We start from the raw sequence: 12,203 nt of genomic DNA, 5'->3' as shown, positions 1-12,203 counted from the left end.
TTCTCCAATTAAGTATAATTTTAAGATATTGCATGATTTACGAATGTAGAATATTTATACATTATTATAGCTTTTTTGTTTTACAATTTTTTTAAATATATTTATTCATATTTAACAAAAAATATTTATATTTGAAATAATATAACTATTTCAAATGAATGAATCCCACTGATTTTTCTTCAATGCTATGGGCATCTAAACCGTTTCAATCACGACAAAGCTTTTATCAAAGCCAAATCATATTTTACTAATAAATAAATAAGAAAATATTTCTTATGTTTAAGGCCATTCAGATTTTTTGCATTATGACATTTTTCATGACAAATAATAATACTTTCATCCAATTAAGCATTATTATAATGCCAAAATACTGAAAATATTATTTATTAAAATATTTATACATCATATTGCTTTTTGTTTTACAGTTTATTTTACATTTATTCAGATAAAAAAAAAAGAATAGTTGTATTGAAAATAAATGAATAATGCATTTAAAAATACTTAAACAAATAAGATTTTTTTTAAACAAATCTGCTTAAGACAAAGATTTTTTGCATTGTGACAATTTTCATGACAAGTTGAATATTTTCCTTCAATCAAGTATTATTTAAATGGCAAAAAAAAATATTTTTTATTTTTCATTATGGTTTCTGTTTTACAGTTTTAAATTTAACAAATTGAAATAAATAAATAAAAAATACAACCACTTATTTTTCTTCAATGCTATGGTCATCTAAACACTTTTTTATCATAACAAAGCTTATCTTATCTTAATCTTAAGAACAAGAGAGGTTAAAAAAAAGAAAGACGAACACACACACACACACACACACACACACACACACACACACACACACACACACACAGAGAGAGAGTATAATTCTTGTAGCAGTGCACTGAGATGCATCTCCTACAGAATGCAAATGTCAGCATCATTATCACTCAGGGGTGCATCTGCATTACAGCGAATCACACCGACTGACAAACACAAATCATTTGTGATTTTTCATGGCCTGCATATGAAAAGCGATACCAGGCTGAGGGCGGTGCTGACACGCACAAATAAAACAGACTCCATCTAAATGACCCGATGAAATTTGCATGCATATTTAAAACCAGTCTTATTTTCCATAATGGTTGGTTTATCCTCTTTTTCTTCTTCCTCTGTAGAATCTTAAACGTGTTTCTAACAGGTGAAAAACAGATTTACACCAGCTCTACCATGTTTATAATTGATTTAATTTTTTTTCACATTTCTTGTACAAAAGAAATTCTTCACAAAGCACAGCCAGAGATACTGTAGATATCACACTGTATTTTACATTTTTAATTGGCTACTTATTTATTCTTCTTATTAAATATACCGTGTGTGTTCAGCAGAAACCAAGTGTTCACACAGGTAAACATTTGTTTGCATAATTAATCTTTTTACAATTGCTTATGCATAATATATAAAAACTTATTATAAACAGTATTACATTTGTATTATTGTAGTCTAAATTCTACATATGGGTTATAATGATCTGCAAAAATCCGTTTGAGTCGTAACAGTGGATTTTTTAGTAATAATAATGAGATTAGACTACAGACAATAGGATGGCTTCACTGGAAATGAACAATAGAGGGATGTCCTGTCCGTTTAAATTGACGACAGCTTAAATGCGCACTAACTGCTGAATTAATTTGACATGGAGTGCAACAGATATTGACACACAGTTGATGTAGCACACACTACTAGTGAAGAAAAGGACATAATAGAGTCAAAGTGATGGAAGAGAAAACAGCCAGGGCAAATCGAAGGCTTGAGTGACCACGAGGGCAGACGGTGACCGTCAGATGCTTGTGTTTGTTAACAAGAGTCTGATTTCTCTTTAAAGGAGTAGTTCATTTTTTAAAACAACTTTTGCTGATAATTTACTCACCCCCATGTCATCCAAGATGTCAAAGTCTTTCTTTCTTCAGTCGAAAAGAAATGAAGGTTTTTGATTAACATTCCAGGATTTTTCTCCATATAATGGACTTCAATGGGGTCCAAACGGTTCCAAATGAGAGTTTCAGTGCAGCTTCAAAGGGCTTTAAACGACATCAGACGATGAATAAGGGTCTGATCTAGCGAAACGATCGCTCATTTAAAAAATAAATTAAAAAGTTTAAGTTTTATAAGCACAAATACTCGCCTTGCTCTGTTCTGTGATGAGGGTTCGTGACTCTCCTGTTCGAACTCGTTTATCAAAATGAACAAATCTTTTTTCGAGTCATGACTCAACGGGCCGCTAGATCCGACCCTTATTCATCGTCTGGTGTCGTTTGAAGCTGCACTGAAACTCTCATTTGGACCTTGAACCGTTTGGTCCCCATTGAAGTCCATTATATGGAGAAAAATCTGGAATGTTTTCATCAAAAACCTTAATTTCTTTTCGACTGAAGAAAGAATGACATGGACATCTTGGATGACATGGGGGTGAGTAAATTATCAGCAAAAGTTTTTTTTTAAATGAGAACTACTTTAAGTTTATAAAGTGACGAGAATACTTTTGCTGCGCAAAAACAATAAAAACAACTACTTTTTACTCTCCCCACAGAGAAGGAAATGAATAGTTGAATAAAGTCGAATGAAGCGCACAAAAAGTATCCTCGTCACTTGATAAACTTAAGGTTGAGCCGCTGTAGTCACTCAGACTATTTTAACAATGTCTTTAATAACTTTTCTGGGCAAAATTGTTTGGTTTTTTTGCACACAAAAAGCCAGTGAAAATGCTGAGTGGCTAGTAACTTTGGAAAACCACTAGTCTGGATAGCAAAAAAAGTCAAGCCCTGAATGAGGCATGAAACCAATCAGAAAATATCAGAATCATTGTCCTTTTTTCCTGCTTACACGCTCGAGGGTCATATCTGATCTGTGTCACATTGGAGAGAAACAAAAAATTCGGAATTGAGTCACTTGAACCATGTAATGTAAATGCGTCCATAAAGACATTTATATGAACAGTATAACAGCATGACCTCACTGACCATCACTCGCTCCATCTCTGCCCACAGCGCTTCATAACACCACCCAGAGTGCTTTCTCACTTCTCTCGCTCTCCACAGAGATGAACAACACAAAGCACAGCAAATGTAATGAACATTAAATACATTAAGTGCACTCAACTTCAATGGCGTTATGTTTGAGACAGTCATGATAATAATAACTACTTAGAGGTTTATATTTAGCTGCAAAACATTAATCAAAAATTCACTTTGAATTAATATTTCATGTATTAAATTGTTTTACTTAAATAAATAATGCTATTTATACAGATGTTATTATTAATTATAAAACAATATTTGACTATTTTAATACTCGACTAGGAATCACTATACTGGAATGATGGTTCCTGAAACATTTATAAAACATTAACACCATGATATACATTAAAAGGCAAAAGATCATTTTTAGCTATATTGCCCTGCCGTAATTGTGAGTTTATCATCAGTCAACCTGAAGCTGTAGAGAGACACAACAGCGACCAAGACACACTCTAAACAATCCTGGGTTGTTTTAACCCAAATTTGGGTCAAATAAGGACATGTTGGGTTAAAAATGTACACTGAAAAAAAATTGGAAATAGGATTTACTTGAAAAAAGCTAGGCAACTTTTTTCACTCAGAAAATGCTAGTAAATTTACAAAGATTTGCCAAGTAAAAACCTAAACATATTTATCAGTAGCTTTAATTAGAAATCTTTAAGTTAAATATACTTGGAATATGGAATTAAGTAAACTTAACAGTAAACAGACAATAAGTCATTTTAACTTGGCTAGTAAAAGGTTGATTAATATCGATTTAGTTGAAATTTCCTTTGCATTACATTTCACTAAAACAGTAATATTGAATTTTATTGTCATTTATAGTATGTGCTTTACTTAGATCATCTAAGTAATTTACATTACATCATGTCAAATGTTAAGCATCATGTGAATGCAAAGACCTCAATACACAATGGCGGTAACATTTGATGGGTCGTTTTTGTGTTTGAATGTGTCATTTTGAGCAAAAAATGTATTCGAAATGTCACAAAATGGCAAGTTACTAATACTGACAACAAAAATCAAAGATAAAACAGTGTAATGAACCTCATTAATTATTCAAGGTTGGGAACCCCAGTATCAGAAAAGTTGAGCAATTTTTATTGAGTTGATATTTACACTTTTATTTCTACTCACTCGAATTAAGTACTGATATGGAATTTACTTAGTTTTTTAAATTCTTGCCTGAACTAACTTTTTCATGTAAATTACATCAGGTTTTTTTCAGTAGTATTTACTTCACCAAAAAATCTTTTTTTACAGCGTAATTTCAAATTTTAACCCAATTTCAACTGTACATTTTTTTAATTGCATTTTTAACCCAACATTTGGGTTTGTCCATATTTGACCCTAATCATCCCAGCAATTTTTTTAGAGTGCGGTTTTCTCCACACAGCTCTATCACTCAACAGGATCAAAGAAAAACTCATGGCTGGTCGGGTCACACGGGGAGATGAGAGGAGACACAATAAAGAAGAGGAGGAGGAGAGACTCAAAGACAGGGTTTGGCCGTGCTCTTTAAGCTCACACTTCTCAGACACACACTGCAGGCTTTTTACATCAAGCCTGAGGAAAACAGGACCTTTGAAGGAAACTCTATCACCCCTTGAGTTTGAAAGGTTCAAACTCGAGCGCACACGCATTGTCCAATCATTGGCATCGGAGTACTTGCAATTGTTTCTGGCCTGTAACACACAAACAGGCCAAGGATGTGACAGAGCTAAATCTGCCAACATTGTGTGTGTGTGTGTGTGTGTGTGTGTGTGACTGAGGGGGGTCTTATTCAAAAATTCATTCATTTATGAGGTTTCATTACATTAAGCTTCAGAATCCAGCACTTCAGTCTCTCTTCAATATTAGCTCTCTGCTCTAAAGTGCTATTGCTCTTCAGTCTGAAAGCACTGACACTGCACAGTTTGATTCCTTTCACCCAATTTATTATTGGCCACATTTCACAAAAAGCAGGAGATTTAAGGGAACTTTGAGGACACAAGACCATGCTCCGCTGTTCTGCGCTTTAATCAATGAAGCAACTTTAGTTGAAGGATGAATGTCAGAAGGTCATAAAATCTGACAAGAAAATATCCGGGTCACATTTCACCACAAAATTTCAAGAAAAAAAACAAACAAAGAAAAAAAGTTACAGTTAGCTACAAAAGTTCACAATGAAATTATCCGATTTAAAATGTAATTTACACCAGGAAATAAAATTAAATTAAAAAAGAGAATAAATGAACATAAGCAATTTACAATATATAATAATATGAAAATTAAGATGAAATATTAATATATATATATATATATATATATATATATATACAAATTTAAAAATAGTATAGATATTTTTTTAAATATATATATATATATATATATGCAATGAAACATTAAAAAAAATCTTAATGATCTTAAAAAATATTTGTTTTAGGATCAATACTACAATTTGCATTTTTCAAAACATTTGTTAATGAAATCACGCTAATTATGTCAATACATTGGGAAATGTATATACATTTCTACCTCTAAATTTATATAAACATACGTATGTATTTGTTGATATTTGATGTAGTGCTTTTAAATGTAAAAAGCACAATATTAAATTATAAATGAATACAGTATAATCAGTCTCAGAGTCACCTCTGAGAATAATGAAAATTACCTGTGGGTATGCACGCTTAATTGTCATGCAAAACTAATTTTCTTTTGTGACATTTTTCTTTCCATTGCTGATGTTGAGGTGAAGCATATCCTAGAGACTTTTTTATGAGATTCAAACTGAAAATAACACTTGTGAGACACAATTACTCCAGGGTTATTACACAAACACTTGTTTACAACCGACTCAAATCCTTTTTGCCGTTGCTTTTCTGCCTCTGGTGACATCACACCATCATATGTGTCTGATAAGCAAATATGAAGATCCAAATTAAGGTCATGAAACAAGAGCTCAAACATCCAATTTATTTTTAATCAAAAGCAAGAAAATAAATGAGAATTCTGCTCATCTCGGCCTCCGAAGAATTCAATGGATGGGAAATTACTACGTGCTGCATATTACCATGTCTTTTGTGTGATTACAGCCTTTTCCAAAAGATCATTAGAGTAATTAGTCTAAATTACAGGCATTTATGTCAAATTGAGAACTGAGAACCATAAAAGCCTTCAGTAGGCAATTGATCGGTGTTCAATCAATGTACAAGGCTGCTTTAACAAGTTTCATTCAATTTCTGATTGTGTTTTGAAAATGCTGCTGGGAAGACAGACAAGGAAAGAAATGGGGAACACTTTTAGCAAATTGTCTTTTTCAGAGTGTGCATGTGTGTGTAGGTTTATATATCACCAGACGCTGTCTCTCTCTGCCTCTCAAAATGCACAAATGTCTTCACATCACCACATCGCGTCTGCACTAAGTGAGCAACACGTGCACCGCTGACAGAGGAATTGTCACTTGCACAATCAAGGCAGTGTTGCATCGTCAGTAGAGTTTATAATTTGCATTTCTTTTTAAGTCTTGCCAGTGTTTAAACCACTCAGCAGTTGATAAACCATTGAAAAACTCATTTCAAGTTACGATGCATTATTGATTGTACAGAAATCACTGAAGAAATGGCTGGAAATGTCTGGATACCGTGTCAAGCTTTATCCCTCAATATTGCTCAGTGGAAAAGATAAGGTTGAAGTCTTACAAATGCATCATTTGCATAATTTATACTTCAATCACAAAAGCAAATAGTCAACAGACACATTTCAGAAAAACACAAAAATAACTTCCTGTGCAGAAGTGATTTGCATGCAAGCAGGTGGAAGATAAATGACAGGCAAACACATACAGGAGAAGAGAGATGGAAATGAAACAGCGGAAAGGTTCAAGCTCATTTTGCAGCACAGCAGAAAAGCAAAATGACCCCTGGGGCTTCTGCTCTCTCCTCCACCTCACACTCTTCAACACGCCGACGTCAAGTCATCATCACTCGCCATCTCTAATCAGAGTGAATAATGAGTGAGAAGGAGAGACCAAGAGAAAGAGAAAGTGCTGATGATATCACCGTTCGGAGGAACTGCTAATGGTTTAGCTCAATGCTTTTATTTCAGGACCCAGATTGTCCTAAAGTGTACTAGACATAGGGCCAAATTTTGAATGAATGCATGCACGCAAGAATGAATGAATGAATGAATGCATGCATGCATGCATGCACATAAGAATGAATGAATGAATGCACGCAAGAATGAATGAAAGAATGCGGGTAAGAATGAATGAAAGCATGCACGCAAGAATGAATGAATGAATGCACATAAGAATGAATGAAAGCATGCACGCAAGAATGAATGAATGAATGCACATAAGAATGAATGAAAGCATGCACGCAAGAATGAATGAATGAATGCATGCATACAAAATGAATGAATGAATGCATGCATACAAAAATGAATGAATGCATGCATGCACGCAAGAATGAATGACTGAATGAATGAATGCATGCATGCACGTAAGAATGAATGCATGAATGCACGCAAGAATGAATGAAAGCATGCACACAAGAATGAATGAATGAATGCATGCACTTAAGAATGAATGAATGAACGCATGCACGCAAGAATGAATGAATGAAAACATGCACACAAGAATGAATGAATGAATGCATGCACGCAAGAATGAATGAATGAATGAATGCATGCACGTAAGAATGAATGAATGAACGCATGCACGCAAGAATGAATGAATGAATGAATGCACGCAAGAATGAATGACTGAATGAATGAATGAATGAATGAATGCATGCATGCACATAAGAATGAATGAATGAATGCATGAATGCACGCAAGAATGAATGAATGAACGAATGCATGCAAGAATGAATGAATGAAAGCATGCACACAAGAATGAATGAATGAATGCATGAATGCACGCAAGAATGAATGAATGAACGAATGCATGCAAGAATGAATGAATGAAAGCATGCACACAAGAATGAATGAATGAATGCATGAATGCACGCAAGAATGAATGAATGAACGAATGCATGCAAGAATGAATGAATGAAAGCATGCACACAAGAATGAATGAATGAATGCATGAATGCACGCAAGAATGAATGAATGAACGAATGCACATAAGAATGAATGAATGAATGCATGCATACAAAAATTAATGAATGAATGCACGCAAGAATGAATGAATGAATTAATTTAATGCCAACTATCTATCTATCTATCTATCTATCTATCTATCTATCTATCTATCTATCTATCACACACAAAATTATAACATTATATAATTATAATCTCATTTTAGTTTAAACTCTTTATTCAGTTTATTTAATAGTTTGTGAATAAGGTACACCAAGTGAATGTGAAGGAATTTCCAGCCTGGGCTCTCATCCAAGGACACTGATGAAGTGTGAAAAATGGATAAGCATTTACTTACATGAAATACTTCTGAAATGAGTTATTGAATTATTGCACTGGAGTGAATCTCAAGGAAGGAGAGAAACAGAGAACGTAAAAGCTCTCGGTTCGGCAAGAGAATAGTCATGTTACTACTAATACTTCCATTGAAATGTGGAGGACTAGCTAAACAAAAATGTCTTCTGAATCATTCAATCCAAGTGTGGACTAAGACACATGATAGGATGCAGCCCTGTTAACAAAAAATAAATAAATAAATAAAGTCATTAAATTCAACCATTTTTAAATTAATATTTTTTAATAGGAAAACATTATGAGATTTTCTCAAATCTAAGGCAAAGTCAGTGCTGATTATGGCAGATAACTAGGTTCTGGAACAGAGCTGATGGGTTTTTTTCTTCAAGATTATCATCTTGTGAAACTCTTGACTGCAATTTCTTTATTGCGATGATTTTGTGTTGCCAATAAAGAGTGAAGCTCAGAACCTCCTGAAGAGAGTTTTAATTTACACTGCAACAGATCCAAATCCCAGAAGAATATGAGCTTGATCTGTGGAAATTAGTTCTGATGAAAGTAATGTCACATGCAAAAACAACCACAACGGCACATGCTCCCTTGACTAAAAAAAAAAAAACACAAAAGACACTAAATGAGCCTAAAAACGGCCCCTTTTCTCCCATTAAGATGAATTATTAATTAAATTTAGTGTTTGTAGTATTCATAAAAGCTGCTCGAGTGTATAGTGCACGTGCGTGCAATTACTGTACTGTAAAATCAAGCAGATATAATTCCAACTGTGATTGGTGTTAAGATTCAAGCTCAACATTGAAAACCGACAGTATGCAGTTGCAAACCATATAAATCTAATTAGACTAGAGATAAAAAAACGCAGCTCTCTTTCTGTGTCCATAGTGGAATTCAATTTAAATGACACATATGGTGAGAAAAACATAATATAGTGTTCTCACATAAAGCAGAGAAGTCTTGTTTTCAGTCGCCATGAAATGAGAGGGAGGTTCAGGTCTTGTTTGTTCATAATCCAAGCATCCAGGTTTCAAGTTTGTCCCAAATCTGCCAATAGCTGTTTGCAAATGGCATTTTATAGACAATGAGGGAGTCGGGACGATACCAGACAGCAGTTATGGAGTCAAAGTAATCCGATTTCCAACAAGGAGAAACTAACAAAAACATTTTGACATTTTGTAGCATTAGCATTAAAGAGAGCCTCTCTGACTGTTAGAGAACATAAAGATTGTGTCATTATTCACTCAGCAACACACAGGTTTGGGGAAATTGTTTCAAAAACATGAAAGTAAGAATTTTCAGTCACAATTTATGTTAATCCATTTGACTTGTGAACTATATTTCATTTCTCACACCAATCTGCATATTAAACTAACGTCATGTTTAAGTGACGGACAAGTCCACGCAGCTTATGCACAATTTTTAAAGTCTTCTGATTTTTTCTGCATATTTTTGTTTTGAATTTGTATGAGTGATGTCACAATGTTGGATGCAATAAATTTCAACTTTTTAGGTTCCACTGGGAAAATAACAGCATACAGGTCTGGATCTTCATGAGGGCGAGTAAATAATGACAGAATATTTATTTTGGGGTGAACTACTCTTTTAACAAATCCCAGAGGCTCTGTTTTATAAAGCCACAATAAACCTCAGAAAATAAAGCACACTCCCATGACGGCAGTGCTAGTTATTTGCACATTTCAGACATAGTAATTCGGGCTTTGAGTGGAGAAAGACAATACCTCACCAAAGCATGATTAAAGGCATAATCGCCTCAATAATCTTTATCATTTAGTCTACTAGTCCTGTGGTGGGCTCCTCTAACAGCAAATAAAAAAAAATCATGCATTTCTAGGACAGAATATATGAATATATGAATATGGACAGGTTGTGACGCCCAACAAAATTACACAAGGACAAAGAAAATACAACCCAGGCGACATTAAAACGAGGATAAACGTAATTTGTGCTGTTTTAATGACTGAAGAAGAGTGTAAGGCCTAATCCTAACTCCAATTAAACAAGCAATACATGTTCAGACCCTAAATATCTCTACCAAATGTATTACATTTTATAAGTGCCAAGCAGTGAGTCATATGAAATCCCTGTATTTATTTTTTCATCTGCTTTAAAGCTCCCTTGATAGTACTAGAAATACTGAAGCTCAATGTTCAAGTCCCTCACACCTGCTTCGGGCAGATGTTCAAAGTAAATCAAGTTTAACCTTAAAGCATCTTGCGGTCTCCAGTGTGAGCATGAAACCTCAGCAGCTGCAGTTCAATATGGCTGTCACTCCTCTTCTGAGGGGTTCATCTCATTCTTTGGTTCAGAGTTCAATTATTCACAACAGTGACGCATTCACACTTGAAAGATTCAGACGAGAGTTTACGTGAAGTTTTTAACACAGTGACGTCACTCTCTTTACTGACAGCTAAACAGATGCACATTCGCTGCTGCGGTTCATACGGATGTTAAGTCCTGAATTTGTTTTGCACCTTTAGAATACCCTGACAACCACCAATGGTTAGGGTTGGGTATCGTTTGAATTTGAACGATTCTGATTCCAATTCTGATTCCTTGTTTCGATTCCGGTTCCTAACGATTCTCGATTCCGATTCTTTTAAGAGGCAGGGTCAAACAAGTTTAGCTAACCTTGCTAACCAACGGCCTTTCTGAAGGAAATATTTGCATTATTATAAACAAATTTTCGATTTTTTCGAAATTTTCCGAGATTTCGTTATTTTTAAAAAAGTGAAGCCACATTTAACAACATAAGATGTAACATAAAACCCTAAAAAATATGCATGTACGTTTGTATGCATGCATGTATGTGTGCATGCATGTATGCGTGTATGCATGTGTGCATGTATGCATGTGTCTATGCATGTATGCATGTATGTATGCTTGTGTATGCATGCGTGCATGCATGCATATATGTGTGTATATGTGTGAGAAGAGGCAAGGGATGCACGTATGCATGTACAGTATGCGTGTATCCCTACGTATGCATGCGTGTATGTATGCATGCATCCATGCACGAATGCGTGTGTGTCTCTCTAGGCTGTATAGTATACACGCACACACACACATGCACACACAGTATATAACTGATAAGAAAAACTCTATAATAACCAAGAAGAAGAAAACTAAGAAGAAAAACCATCAAACTTCGCCAAAAACTGTAAATGTAACTATTTTACAGTAAAATGACATGAAATATCCCTGGTTTTAATGGTTGCATATCTACATTAAGACTACAATCATTTTTAAAGTGTATGCATTTTTATATTTTACGTCCTTGAACAACTTTGTCCTTCTCCAACATAATTTTAAAGAGCAGAACAGCGCAAACTGTGTTCCATCTATAGCAATGCTTATTTCTAGTTTACAAAAGCCATCTTCTGTCAACAGCTCAATGATGTATTCAAGTAAAGCATGCACCACTGCAGTTTAAATGCTAAGGAACAAATTGCCTTGTTAAAGTAATCATAAATCATCAACACCATCAAACACGCTGGCACTGCCCTTGGCCAACACTCATTCATCTTTAAAGAGCAGAGAGCGCTGCGTGCTTGTTACACCGTGAAGGATTCATCACATTATAGTGCCACTTTAACACAAATGACTGCAAGCGTTAAGATGCATTGCACAGTTAAAAAAAATACAGCCCTTTAAAATCAAATTACGAATATTACGAACGCTTGATG

The 12,203-nt window shown here is 34.5% G+C and overlaps 1 protein-coding gene across 10 annotated transcripts in view; it reads right to left on the bottom strand.

Moving 5' to 3' along the window:
* Window positions 1–12,203, bottom strand: part of baz2bb (bromodomain adjacent to zinc finger domain, 2Bb) — an 83,599-nt gene that overhangs the window by 49,170 nt on the left and 22,226 nt on the right. The gene's annotated exons all lie outside the window — the stretch shown is intronic.

Source organism: Pimephales promelas, chromosome 7, assembly GCF_988280905.1.
Source record: "Pimephales promelas chromosome 7, fPimPro1.hap1.1, whole genome shotgun sequence".
Classification (NCBI taxonomy): Eukaryota; Metazoa; Chordata; class Actinopteri; order Cypriniformes; family Leuciscidae; genus Pimephales; species Pimephales promelas.
The sequence above is the reverse complement of the archived record's forward strand: the minus strand, read 5'-3'. Positions and strand labels throughout refer to the sequence as shown.